This window comes from Cavia porcellus, unplaced genomic scaffold, assembly GCF_034190915.1.
Source record: "Cavia porcellus strain 051 isolate PalLab524CR breed Dunkin Hartley unplaced genomic scaffold, mCavPor4.1 scaffold_92, whole genome shotgun sequence".
Lineage (NCBI taxonomy): Eukaryota > Metazoa > Chordata > Mammalia > Rodentia > Caviidae > Cavia > Cavia porcellus.
Genome location: NW_026947575.1, coordinates 1,035,260 through 1,048,983, shown reverse-complemented (window position 1 = coordinate 1,048,983; position 13,724 = coordinate 1,035,260). Strand labels below are relative to the sequence as shown.

Here is a 13,724-nt window from a genome sequence, read left to right as displayed (position 1 = left end):
ACATTACATTCACTAGAATGAGTGAGAAAAACATCACGGGGTGGTGCGCATTGTATGGGTGTGTGTTACATTACATTCACTAGTAGGAGTGAGAAAAACATCACTTGTGGTGCGCATTGTATGTGTGTTTGTTACATTACATTCACTAGTAGGAGAGAGAAAAACATCACGGGGTGGTGCACATTGTATGGGTGTGTGTTACATTACATTCACTAGTAGGAGTGAGAAAAATATCACGGGGTGGTGTGAATCGGAGGGTCTGATTTAGGATAGGCAGTGAGTGGCAATATAGGATGGAGAAAAGCACCGCGGGGTGGTCAGCATGGGGAGGTCAGGGAACATCCAGTGGCAATGTAGGATAGGTTTCTGAAAAACATCATGACGTGGTGCGCATTTTATGGGTGTGTGTTACATTACATTGACTAGTAGGAGTGAGAAAAACATCACAGGGTGGTATGAATCGGAGGGTCTGAATTAGGATAGGCAGTGAGTGGCAATGTAGGATGGAGAAAAGCAGCGCCGGGTGGTCAGCATGGGGAGGTCAGTGAACATGCAGTGGCATTGTACGATAGGTTTCTGAAAAACATCGCGGGGTGGTGCGCATTGTATGGGTGTGTGTTACATTACATTCACTAGTAGGAGTGAGAAAAACATCATGGGGTGGTCTGAATCGGAGGGTCTGAATTAGGATAGGCAGTGAGTGGCAATGTAGGATGCAGAAAAGCACCGCGGGTTGGTCAGCATGGGGAGCTAGGGAACATGCAGTGGCAATGTAGGATAGGTTTCTGAAAAACATCGCGGGGTGGTGTGCATTGTACGGGTGTGTAACATTACATTCACTAGTAGGAGTGAGAAAAACATCGCAGGGTGGTGCGCATTGTATGGGTATCTGTTACATTACATTCACTAATAGGAGTGAGAAAAACATCACGGGGTGGTGAGAATCGGAGTGTCTGAATTAGGATAGGCAGTGAGTGGCATTGTAGGGTGGAGAAAAGCCCCGCGGGGTGGTCAGCATTGGGAGGTCAGGGAACATGCTATGGCAATGTAGGATATGTTTATGAAAAACATCGCGGGGTGGTGCGCATTGTATGGGTGCCTCTTACATTACATTCACTATTAGGAGTGAGAAAAACATCACGGGGTGGTGTGAATCCGAGGGTCTGCATTAGGATAGGCAGTGAGTGGCAATGTAGGATGGAGACAAGCCCCGCGGGGTGGTCAGCATGGGGAAATCAGGGAACATGCAGTGGCAATGTAGGATAGGTTTCTGAAAAACATCGAGGGATTTGTGCACATTGTATGGGTGTGTGTTACATTACATTCACTAGTAGGAGTGACAAAAATATCACGGGGTGGTGCGCATTGTATGGGTGTGTGTTACATTACATTCACTAGTAGGAGTGAGAAAAACATCACGGGGTTGTGTGAATCTGAGGGTCTGAATTAGGATAGGCAGTGACTGGCAATGTAGGATGGAGAAAAGCAGCGCCGGTTGGTCAGCATGGGGAGGTCAGTGAACATGCAGTGGCAATGTACGTTAGGTTTCTGAAAAACATCGCTGGGTGGTGCGCATTGTATGGGTGTGTGTTACATTACATTCACTAGTAGGAGTGAGAAAAACATGACGGGGTGGTGTGAATCGGAGGGTCTGAATTAGGATAGGCTGTGAGTGGCAATGTAGGATGCAGAAAAGCACCGCGGGTTGGTCAGCATGGGGAGGTCAGGGAACATGCAGTGGCAATGTAGGATAGGTTTCTGAAAAACATCGCGGGGTGGTGCGCATTGTATGGGTGTGTGTTACATTACATTCACTAGTAGGAGTGACAAAAATATCACGGGGTGGTGCGCATTGTATGGGTGTGTGTTACATTACATTCACTAGTAGGAGCGAGAAAAACATCACGGGGTGGTGTGAATCAGAGTGTCTGAATTAGGATAGGCAGTGAGTGGCAATGTAGGATGGAGAAAAGCATCACGGTGTTGTCAGCATTGGGAGGTCAGGGAACATGCAGTGGCAATTTAGGATAGGTTTGTGAAAAACATCTCGGGGTGGTGCGCATTGTATGGGTGTGTGTTACATTACATTCACTAGTAGGAGTGAGAAAAACATCACGGGGTTGTGCGCATTGTATGGGTGTGTGTTACATTACATTCACTAGTAGGAGTGAGAAAAACAACACGGGAAGGTGCGCATTGTTTGGGTGTGTGTTACATTACATTCACTAGTAAGAGTAAGAAAAACATCACGGGGTGGTGCACATTGTGTGGGTGTGTGTTACATTACATTCACTAGTAGGAGAGAGAAAAACATCATGGGGTGGTCTGAATCGGAGGGTCTGAATTAGGATAGGCAGTGAGTGGCAATGTAGGATGCAGAAAAGCACCGCGGGTTGGTCAGCATGGGGAGCTAGGGAACATGCAGTGGCAATGTAGGATAGGTTTCTGAAAAACATCGCGGGGTGGTGTGCATTGTACGGGTGTGTAACATTACATTCACTAGTAGGAGTGAGAAAAACATCGCAGGGTGTTGCGCATTGTATCGGTATCTGTTACATTACATTCACTAATAGGAGTGAGAAAAACATCACGGGGTGGTGAGAATCAGAGTGTCTGAATTAGGATAGGCAGTGAGTGGCATTGTAGGATGGAGAAAAGCCCCGCGGGGTGGTCAGCATTGGGAGGTCAGGGTACATGCTATGGCAATGTAGGATATGTTTATGAAAAACATCGCGGGGTGGTGCGCATTGTATGGGTGCCTCTTACATTACATTCACTATTAGGAGTGAGAAAAACATCACGGGGTGGTGTGAATCGGAGGGTCTGCATTAGGATAGGCAGTGAGTGGCAATGTAGGATGGAGACAAGCCCCGCGGGGTGGTCAGCATGGGGAAATCAGGGAACATGCAGTGGCAATGTAGGATAGGTTTCTGAAAAACATCGAGGGATTTGTGCACATTGTATGGGTGTGTGTTACATTACATTCACTAGTAGGAGTGACAAAAATATCACGGGGTGGTGCGCATTGTATGGGTGTGTGTTACATTACATTCACTAGTAGGAGTGAGAAAAACATCACGGGGTTGTGTGAATCTGAGGGTCTGAATTAGGATAGGCAGTGACTGGCAATGTAGGATGGAGAAAAGCAGCGCCGGTTGGTCAGCATGGGGAGGTCAGTGAACATGCAGTGGCAATGTACGATAGGTTTCTGAAAAACATCGCTGGGTGGTGCGCATTGTATGAGTGTGTGTTACATTACATTCACTAGTAGGAGTGAGAAAAACATGACGGGGTGGTGTGAATCGGAGGGTCTGAATTAGGATAGGCTGTGAGTGGCAATGTAGGATGCAGAAAAGCACCGCGGGTTGGTCAGCATGGGGAGGTCAGGGAACATGCAGTGGCAATGTAGGATAGGTTTCTGAAAAACATCGCGGGGTGGTGCGCATTGTATGGGTGTGTGTTACATTACATTCACTAGTAGGAGCGAGAAAAACATCACGGGGTGGTGTGAATCAGAGTGTCTGAATTAGGATAGGCAGTGAGTGGCAATGTAGGATGGAGAAAAGCATCGCGGTGTTGTCAGCATTGGGAGGTCAGGGAACATGCAGTGGCAATTTAGGATAGGTTTGTGAAAAACATCTCGGGGTGGTGCGCATTGTATGGGTGTGTGTTACATTACATTCACTAGTAGGAGTGAGAAAAACATCACGGGGTTGTGCGCATTGTATGGGTGTGTGTTACATTACATTCACTAGTAGGAGTGAGAAAAACAACACGGGGAGGTGCGCATTGTTTGGGTGTGTGTTACATTACATTCACTAGTAAGAGTAAGAAAAACATCACGGGGTGGTGCACATTGTGTGGGTGTGTGTTACATTACATTCACTAGTAGGAGTGAGAAAAATATCACGGGGTGGTGTGAATCGGAGGGTCTGATTTAGGATAGGCAGTGAGTGGCAATATAGGATGGAGAAAAGCACCGCGGGGTGGTCAGCATGGGGAGGTCAGGGAACATCCAGTGGCAATGTAGGATAGGTTTCTGAAAAACATCATGACGTGGTGCGCATTTTATGGGTGTGTGTTACATTACATTCACTAGTAGGAGTGAGAAAAACATCACAGGGTGGTATGAATCGGAGGGTCTGATTTAGGATAGGCAGTGACTGGCAATGTAGGATGGAGAAAAGCAGCGCCGGGTGGTCAGCATGGGGAGGTCAGTGAACATGCAGTGGCATTGTACGATAGGTTTCTGAAAAACATCGCGGGGTGGTGCGCATTGTATGGGTGTGTGTTACATTACATTCACTAGTAGGAGAGAGAAAAACATCATGGGGTGGTCTGAATCGGAGGGTCTGAATTAGGATAGGCAGTGAGTGGCAATGTAGGATGCAGAAAAGCACCGCGGGTTGGTCAGCATGGGGAGCTAGGGAACATGCAGTGGCAATGTAGGATAGGTTTCTGAAAAACATCGCGGGGTGGTGTGCATTGTACGGGTGTGTATCATTACATTCACTAGTAGGAGTGAGAAAAACATCGCAGGGTGGTGCGCATTGTATCGGTATCTGTTACATTACATTCACTAATAGGAGTGAGAAAAACATCACGGGGTGGTGAGAATCGGAGTGTCTGAATTAGGATAGGCAGTGAGTGGCATTGTAGGATGGAGAAAAGCCCCGCGGGGTGGTCAGCATTGGGAGGTCAGGGTACATGCTATGGCAATGTAGGATATGTTTATGAAAAACATCGCGGGGTGGTGCGCATTGTATGGGTGCCTCTTACATTACATTCACTATTAGGAGTGAGAAAAACATCACGGGGTGGTGTGAATCGGAGGGTCTGCATTAGGATAGGCAGTGAGTGGCAATGTAGGATGGAGACAAGCCCCGCGGGGTGGTCAGCATGGGGAAATCAGGGAACATGCAGTGGCAATGTAGGATAGGTTTCTGAAAAACATCGAGGGATTTGTGCACATTGTATGGGTGTGTGTTACATTACATTCACTAGTAGGAGTGACAAAAATATCACGGGGTGGTGCGCATTGTATGGGTGTGTGTTACATTACATTCACTAGTAGGAGTGAGAAAAACATCACGGGGTTGTGTGAATCTGAGGGTCTGAATTAGGATAGGCAGTGACTGGCAATGTAGGATGGAGAAAAGCAGCGCCGGTTGGTCAGCATGGGGAGGTCAGTGAACATGCAGTGGCAATGTACGATAGGTTTCTGAAAAACATCGCTGGGTGGTGCGCATTGTATGGGTGTGTGTTACATTACATTCACTAGTAGGAGTGAGAAAAACATGACGGGGTGGTGTGAATCGGAGGGTCTGAATTAGGATAGGCTGTGAGTGGCAATGTAGGATGCAGAAAAGCACCGCGGGTTGGTCAGCATGGGGAGGTCAGGGAACATGCAGTGGCAATGTAGGATAGGTTTCTGAAAAACATCGCGGGGTGGTGCGCATTGTACGGGTGTGTGTTACATTACATTCACTAGTAGGAGCGAGAAAAACATCACGGGGTGGTGTGAATCAGAGTGTCTGAATTAGGATAGGCAGTGAGTGGCAATGTAGGATGGAGAAAAGCATCGCGGTGTTGTCAGCATTGGGAGGTCAGGGAACATGCAGTGGCAATTTAGGATAGGTTTGTGAAAAACATCTCGGGGTGGTGCGCATTGTATGGGTGTGTGTTACATTACATTCACTAGTAGGAGTGAGAAAAACATCACGGGGTTGTGCGCATTGTATGGGTGTGTGTTACATTACATTCACTAGTAGGAGTGAGAAAAACAACACGGGAAGGTGCGCATTGTATGGGTGTGTGTTACATTACATTCACTAGTAAGAGTAAGAAAAACATCACGGGGTGGTGCACATTGTGTGGGTGTGTGTTACATTACATTCACTAGTAGGAGTGAGAAAAACATCACGGGGTGGTGTGAATCGGAGGGTCTGAATTAGGATAGGCAGTGAGTCGCAATGTAAGATGGAGAAAAGCACCGCGGGGTGGTCAGCATGGGAATGGCAGGGAACATGCACTGGCAATGTAGGATAGGTTTCGGAAAAACATCGCGGGGTGGTGCGCATTGTATGGATGTGTGTTACCTTACATTCACTATTAGGAGTGAGAAAAACATCACGGGATGGTGAGAATCGGAGGGTCTGAATTAGGATAGGCAGGGAGTGGCATTGTAGGATGGAGAAAAGCCCCGCGGGGTGGTCATCATGGGGAGGTCAGAGAAAATGCTGTGGCAATGTAGGATATGTTTGTGAAAAACATCGCGGTGTGGTGCGCATTGTATGGGTGCGTGTTACATTACATTCAATAGTAGGAGTGAGAAAAACATCACGGGGTGGTGCGCATTGTATGGGTGTGTGTTACATTACATTCACTAGTAGGAGTGAGAAAAATATCACGAGTGGTGTGAATCGGAGGTTCTGAATTTGGATAGGCAGTGAGTGGCAACGTAGGATGGAGAAAAGCACCGCGGGCGGTCAGCATAGGGAGGTCAGGGAACATGCAGTGGCAATGTAGGATAGGTTTCTGAAAAACATCGCGGGGTGGTGCGCATTGTATGGGTGCCTCTTACATTACATTCACTAGTAGGAGTGAGAAAAACATCACGGGGTGGTGTGAATCGGAGGATCTGCATTAGGATAGGCAGTGAGTGGCAATGTAGGATGGAGAAAAGCCCCGCGGGGTGGTCAGCATGGTGAGATCAGGGAAAATGCAGTGGCAATGTAGGATAGGTTTCTGAAAAACATCGCGGGGTTGTGCACATTGTATGGGTGTGTGTTACATTACATTCACTAGTAGGAGTGAGAAAAACATCACGGGGTGGTGCGCATTGTATGGGTGTGTGTTACATTACATTCACTAGTAGGAGTGAGAAATACATCACGGGGTGGTGTGAATCTGAGGGTCTGAATTAGGATAGGCAGTGACAGGCAATGTAGGATGGAGAAAATCAGCGCCGGTTGGTCAGCATTGGGAGGTCAGTGAACATGCAGTGGCAATGTACGATAGGTTTCTGAAAAACATCGCGGGGTGGTGCGCATTGTATGGGTGTGTGTTACATTACATTCACTAGTAGGAGTGAGAAAAACATCACGGGGTGGTGTGAATTGGAGGGTCTGAATTAGGATAGGCAGTCAGTGGCAATGTAGGATGCAGAAAAGCACCGCGGTTTGGTCAGCATGGGAAGGTCAGGGAACATGCAGTGGCAATGTAGGATAGGTTTCTGAAAAACATCGCGGGGTGGTGCGCATTGTATGGGTGTGTGTTACATTACATTCACTAGTAGGAGCGAGAAAAACATCACGGGGTGGTGTGAATCGGAGTGTCTGAATTAGGATAGGCAGTGAGTGGCAATGTAGGATGGAGAAAAGCATCGCGGTGTTGTCAGCATTTTGAGGTCCGGGAATGTTGGGAGCCGTGGCACTGTCAAGTCATCAGACGCGGTGATTGCGAGGCCTGTGGGAAAGTACAAAAGCCTGAGCTAGATTACCCCTCTCATCGAGCCCGCCTGTGTGGCACCTGTTTCTTATCACCCCACTAAGTTCCCGCCTCACAGGGTAGTCTGCCTAGCTATTAATCCTATATATAGCCAGTGCCTCCACCCCCGAGAGAGAGACTGAAGCACAAAAGGAGCCGCGGGGAGCGGACCGGTAGAGGCTTCGGGGGAGACTGAAGCACAAAAGGAGCCGCGGGGAGCGGACCGGTAGAGGCTTCGGGGCAGACTGAAGCACGGAAGGAGCCGCGGAGAGCGGACCGGTAGAGGCTTCGGGGCAGACTGTATAAGGAGAGAATAAAGAAAAGCCTGACCACCGCCAGACCTTGTCGTGTGTCTTTCCTGCCGGCCGGGAGTGACATTGACATTTGGTGGCCCGTACGGGAATGATCAACCCCGAGACGCGGCGGTGAACTGCATTCTCCTACACAGTGCTGCAGCTGCAGGACAGGTGAGTAGAGGGTAAGCCTGGGCCCTGGGTGGCGCGCACCTACAGGGTTTGTAGACTCCTCTCAACCTCACGCGTAAGTGGTGGGTTTCTTGGGTCTCACGCGGTGAGTATGAAACATAACACCAGAACTTAAGGTAATAAAAGAGTGTAAAACATAAACATAGAAGTAAAAATAACAGAAGATATATTAAAAATGGGAAACATGCCAAGTAAAGATACACAGCCTTGGTGTTGGTCCTTCGGAGACTCCTAAAGTCCAAGGACCTCAAGGTGGGGCGTAAGACTTTAGAAAATTTCCTTGCAGAGATTGACAGCTTTGCTCCCTGGTTTCTGCCTACAGGGCATGTAAACCTGCCCTCCTGGGAAAAGTTGGGCAGAGACCTTTCCCTAGCAGAGCGGGAGGGTAGAGCTTCAGTCTCTGCTCGTCCATTGTGGGAAATGATACACACGTGCCTAAAGAGTGAGGGTAGTTACGGGGGGAGCTCTCAAGAACTTGTAGAAGTACGCGAGGTGTTTGAACAGGCACAGTCAGGAAGCTCCCGACCGAGAAGGGTCCGTCAAGGAGGGCAGAGATACAAAAGAGGAAGCCGAGGCGCGGTTTGTGTCTTTCCGCAGGAATCGGGACGAGAGCCAATGTGGGTCCCAGAGAGGTTGACGCGACAAGTCCCTCGACTGAAGATCAGGCCTGTTCCACCAGAGGCCAACCGCAGACCCAACAACAAGATGAGCCCTAAAAGAACTGCAGGACGGTCCCTTTTTGGGGGCCTGGAACGGCTTGCTCCCCTATGTGCTAACCTTGTATACGCATGGCTCGCTCGCATGGCCTACGACCGCGTTTAAAAGTGACAGGCTTCCCACATTCTCCTCCCTAGACAACAACATGTAGCAGGGTGGGTGAGTCAATGACGGGTAAGAGCGTGCCTCCCCAGCACGACTCAACCTAAGCCAGGCCCTACCCCGTTCCGCTCGAAAGCCGCTGGATTGTTAGATAAATTTCTCTCCGAGGGGATTCGTGGAGAGAAATGAGTGCATGCCTATGTGCAACCAGGTTCCGTCCGGTTCATTCCTGGCCCTAGAAAAAAGGACGAGGGCCTCAGGGCCTTGGTGGACCCTGGGACGGCCGACCAGGGTCTACGCTAAGGGCCTACGGTGGGCCTCAGTTCGGGGCATAGGCCTCTGCACTCTATTCAGGACGGGCTGCGATGCGCGTAGCCATCATTTAAAATAAAATAGGGGGAGATGTTGGGAGCCGTGGCACTGTCAAGTCATCAGACGCGGTGATTGCGAGGCCTGTGGGAAAGTACAAAAGCCTGAGCTAGATTACCCCTCTCATCGAGCCCGCCTGTGTGGCACCTGTTTCTTATCACCCCACTAAGTTCCCGCCTCACAGGGTAGTCTGCCTAGCTATTAATCCTATATATAGCCAGTGCCTCCACCCCCGAGAGAGAGACTGAAGCACAAAAGAAGCCGCGGGGAGCGGACCGGTAGAGGCTTCGGGGGAGACTGAAGCACAAAAGGAGCCGTGGGGAGCGGACCGGTAGAGGCTTCGGGGCAGACTGAAGCACGGAAGGAGCCGCGGAGAGCGGACCGGTAGAGGCTTCGGGGCAGACTGTATAAGGAGAGAATAAAGAAAAGCCTGACCACCGCCAGACCTTGTCGTGTGTCTTTCCTGCCGGCCGGGAGCGACATCGACACGGGAACATGCAGTGGCAATGTAGGATAGGTTTGTGAAAAACATCGCGGGGTGGTGCGCATTGTATGGGTGTGTGTTACATTACATTCACTAGTTGGAGTGAGAAAAACATCACGGGGTTGTGCGCATTGTATGGGTGTGTGTTACATTACATTCACTAGTAGGAGTGAGAAAAACAACACGGGGAGGTGCGCATTGTATGGGTGTGTGTTACATTACATTTACTAGTAAGAGTAAGAAAAACATCACGGGGTGGTGCACATTGTATGGGTGTGTGTTACGTTACATTCACTAGTAGGAGTGAGAAAAACATCACGGGGTGGTGTTAATCGGAGGGTCTGAATTAGGATAGGCAGTGAGTCGCAATGTAAGATGGAGAAAAGCACCGTGGGGTGGTCAGCATGGGAAGGGCAGGGAACATGCAGTGGCAATGTAGGATAGGTTTCTGAAAAACATCGCGGGGTGGTGCGCATTGTATGTGTGTGTGTTACATTACATTCACTAGTAGGAATGAGAAAAACATCACGGGGTGGTGCGCATTGTATGGGAGTGTGTTACATTACATTCAGTAGTAGGAGTGAGAAAAACATCACGGGTGGTGTGAATCGGAGGTTCTGAATTAGGATAGGCACTGAGTGGCATTGTAGGATGGAGAAAAGCCCCGCGGGGTGGTCAGCATGGGGAGGTCAGGGAACATGCTGTGGCAATGTAGGATATGTTTGTGAAAAACATCGCGGGGTGGTGCGCATTGTATGGGTGTGTGTTACATTACATTCACTAGTAGGAGTGAGAAAAACATCACGGGGTGGTGCGCATTGTATGGGAGTGTGTTACATTACATTCACTAGTAGGAGTGAGAAAAACATCACGGGTGGTGTGAATCGGAGGTTCTGAATTTGGATAGGCAGTGAGTGGCAATGTAGGATGGAGAAAAGCACCGCGGGGTGGTCAGCATGGGGAGGTCAGGGAACATGCAGTGGCAATGTAGGATACGTTTCTGAAAAACATCGCGGGGTGGTGCGCATTGTATGGGTGTGTGTTACATTACATTCACTAGTAGGAGTGAGAAAAACATCGCGGGGTGGTGCGCATTGTATGGGTGTGTGTTACATTACATTCACTAGTAGGAGTGAGAAAAACATCACGGGGTGTTGCGCATTGTATGGGTTTGTGTTACATTACATTCACTAGTAGGAATGAGAAAAACATCACGGGGTGTTGTGAATCGGAGGGTCTGAATTAGGATAGGCAGTGAGTGGCAATGTAGGATGGAGAAAAGGACCGCGGGGTGGTAAGCATGGGGAGGTCAGGGAACATGCAGTGGCAATGTAGGATAGGTTTCTGAAAAACATCGCGGGGTGGTGCGCATTGTATGGGTGTGTGTTACATTACATGGACTAGTAGGAGTGAGAAAAACATCACGGGGTGGTGTGAATCGGAGGGCCTGTATTAGGATAGGCAGTAAGTGGCAATGTAGAATGGAGAAAAGCACCGCGGGGTGGTCAGCATGGGGAGGTCAGGGAACATGCAGTGGCAATGTAGGATATGTTTCTGAAAAACATCGCGGGGTGGTGCGCATTGTATGGGTGTGTGTTACATTACATTCACTAGTAGGAGTGTGAAAAACATCACGGGGTGGTGCGCATTGTATGGGTGTGTGTTACATTACATTCACTAGTAGGAGTGAGAAAAACATCACAGGGTGGTGCGCATTGTATGGGTGTGTGTTACATTACATTCACTAGTAGGAGTGAGAAAAACATCACGGGGTGGTGTGAATCGGAGGGTCTGATTTAGGATAGGCAGTGAGTGGCAATTTAGGATGGAGAAAAGCACCGCGGGGTGGTCAGCATGGGGAGGTCAGGGAACATCCAGTGGCAATGTACGATAGGTTTCTGAAAAACATCGCTGGGTGGTGCGCATTGTATGGGTGTGTGTTACATTAACTTCACTAGTAGGAGTGAGAAAAACATCACGGGGTGGTCTGAATCGGAGGGTCTGAATTAGGATAGGCAGTGAGTGGCAATGTAGGATGCAGAAAAGCACCGCGGGATGGTCAGCATGGGGAGCTCAGGGAACATGCAGTGGCAATGTAGGATAGGTTTCTGAAAAACATCGCGTGGTGGTGCGCATTGTACGGGTGTGTAACATTACATTCACTAGTAGGAGTGAGAAAAACATCGCGGGGTGGTGCGCATTGTATGGGTGTGTGTTACATTACATTCACTAGTAGGAGTGAGAAAAACATTACGGGGTGGTGAGAATCGGAGGGTCTGAATTAGGATAGGCAGTGAGTGGAATTGTAGGATGGAGAAAAGCCCCGCGGGGTGGTCAGCATTGGGAGGTCAGGGAACATGCTATGGCAATGTAGGATATGTTTTTGAAAAACATCGCGGGGTGGTGCGCATTGTATGGGTGCCTCTTACATTACATTCACTAGTAGGAGTGAGAAAAACATCACGGGGTGGTGTGAATCGGAGGGTCTGCATTAGGATAGGCAGTGAGTGGCAATGTAGGATGGAGAAAAGCCCCGCAGGGTGGTCAGCATGGGGAGATCAGGGAAAATACAGTGGCAATGTAGGATAGGTTTCTGAAAAACATCGCGGGGTTGTGCACATTGTATGGGTGTGTGTTACATTACATTCACTAGTAGGAGTGAGAAAAACATCACGGGGTGGTGCGCATTTTATGGGTGTGTGTCACATTACATTCACTAGTAGGAGTGAGAAAAACATCACGGGGTGGTGTGAATCTGAGGGTCTGAATTAGGATAGGCAGTTACTGGCAATGTAGGATGGACAAAAGCAGCGCCGGGTGGTCAGCATGGGGAGGTCAGTGAACATGAAGTGGCAATGTACGATAGGTTTCTGAAAAACATCGCGGGGTGGTGCGCATTGTATGGGTGTGTGTTACATTACATTCACTAGTAGGAGTGAGAAAAACATCACGGGGTGGTGTGAATCGGAGGGTCTGAATTAGGATAGGCAGTCAGTGGCAATGTAGGACGCAGAAAAGCACCGCGGGTTGGTCAGCATGGGGAGGTCAGGGAACATGCAGTGGCAATGTAGGATAGGTTTCTGAAAAACATCGCGGGGTGGTGCGCATTGTATGGGTGTGTGTTACATTACATTCACTAGTAGGAGCGAGAAAAACATCACGGGGTGGTGTGAATCGGAGTGTCTGAATTAGGATAGGCAGTGAGTGGCAATGTAGGATGGAGAAAAGCATCGCGGTGTTGTCAGCATTGGGAGGTCCGGGAACATGCAGTGGCAATGTAGGATAGGTTTGTGAAAAACATCTTGGGGTGGTGCACATTGTATGGGTGTGTGTTACATTACATTCACTAGTAGGAGTGAGAAAAACATCACGGGGTTGTGCGCATTTTATGGGTGTGTGTTACTTTACATTCACTAGTAGGAGTGAGAAAAACAACACGGGGAGGTGCGCATTGTATGGGTGTGTGTTACATTACATTCACTAGTAAGAGTAAGAAAAACATCACGGGGTGGTGCACATTGTATGGGTGTGTGTTACGTTACATTCACTAGTAGGAGTGTGAAAAACATCACGGGGTGGTGTTAATCGGAGGGTCTGAATTAGGATAGGCAGTGAGTCGCAATGTAAGATGGAGAAAAGCACCGCGGGGTGGTCAGCATGGGAAGGTCAGGGAACATGCTGTGGCAATGTAGGATATGTTTGTGAAAAACATCGCGGGGTGGTGCGCATTGTATGGGTGCGTGTTACATTACATTCACTAGTAGGAGTGAGAAAAACATCACAGGGTGGTGCGCATTGTATGTGTGTGTGTTACATTACATTCACTAGTAGGAGTGAGAAAAACATCACGGGTGGTGTGAATCGGAGGTTCTGAATTTGGATAGGCAGTGAGTGGCAATGTAGGATGGAGAAAAGCACCGCGGGGTGGTCAGCATGGGGAGGTCAGGGAACATGCAGTGGCAATGTAGGATACGTTTCTGAAAAACATCGTGGGGTGGTGCGCATTGTATGGGTGTGTGTTACATTACATTCACTAGTAGGAGTGAGAAAAACATCGCGGGGTGGTGCGCATTGTATGG

General features: G+C 48.9%; 1 long non-coding RNA gene across 1 annotated transcript; it reads left to right on the top strand.

Annotated features, from left to right (window-relative positions):
- The first annotated feature begins 7,917 nt into the window (after positions 1-7,917).
- Positions 7,918-9,604, top strand: LOC134475131 (uncharacterized). Its single transcript, XR_010046100.1, has 2 exons — positions 7,918-7,955; positions 8,571-9,604. It is a non-coding gene; the product is annotated as an uncharacterized LOC134475131 (long non-coding RNA).
- The last annotated feature ends 4,120 nt before the right edge of the window (positions 9,605-13,724 follow it).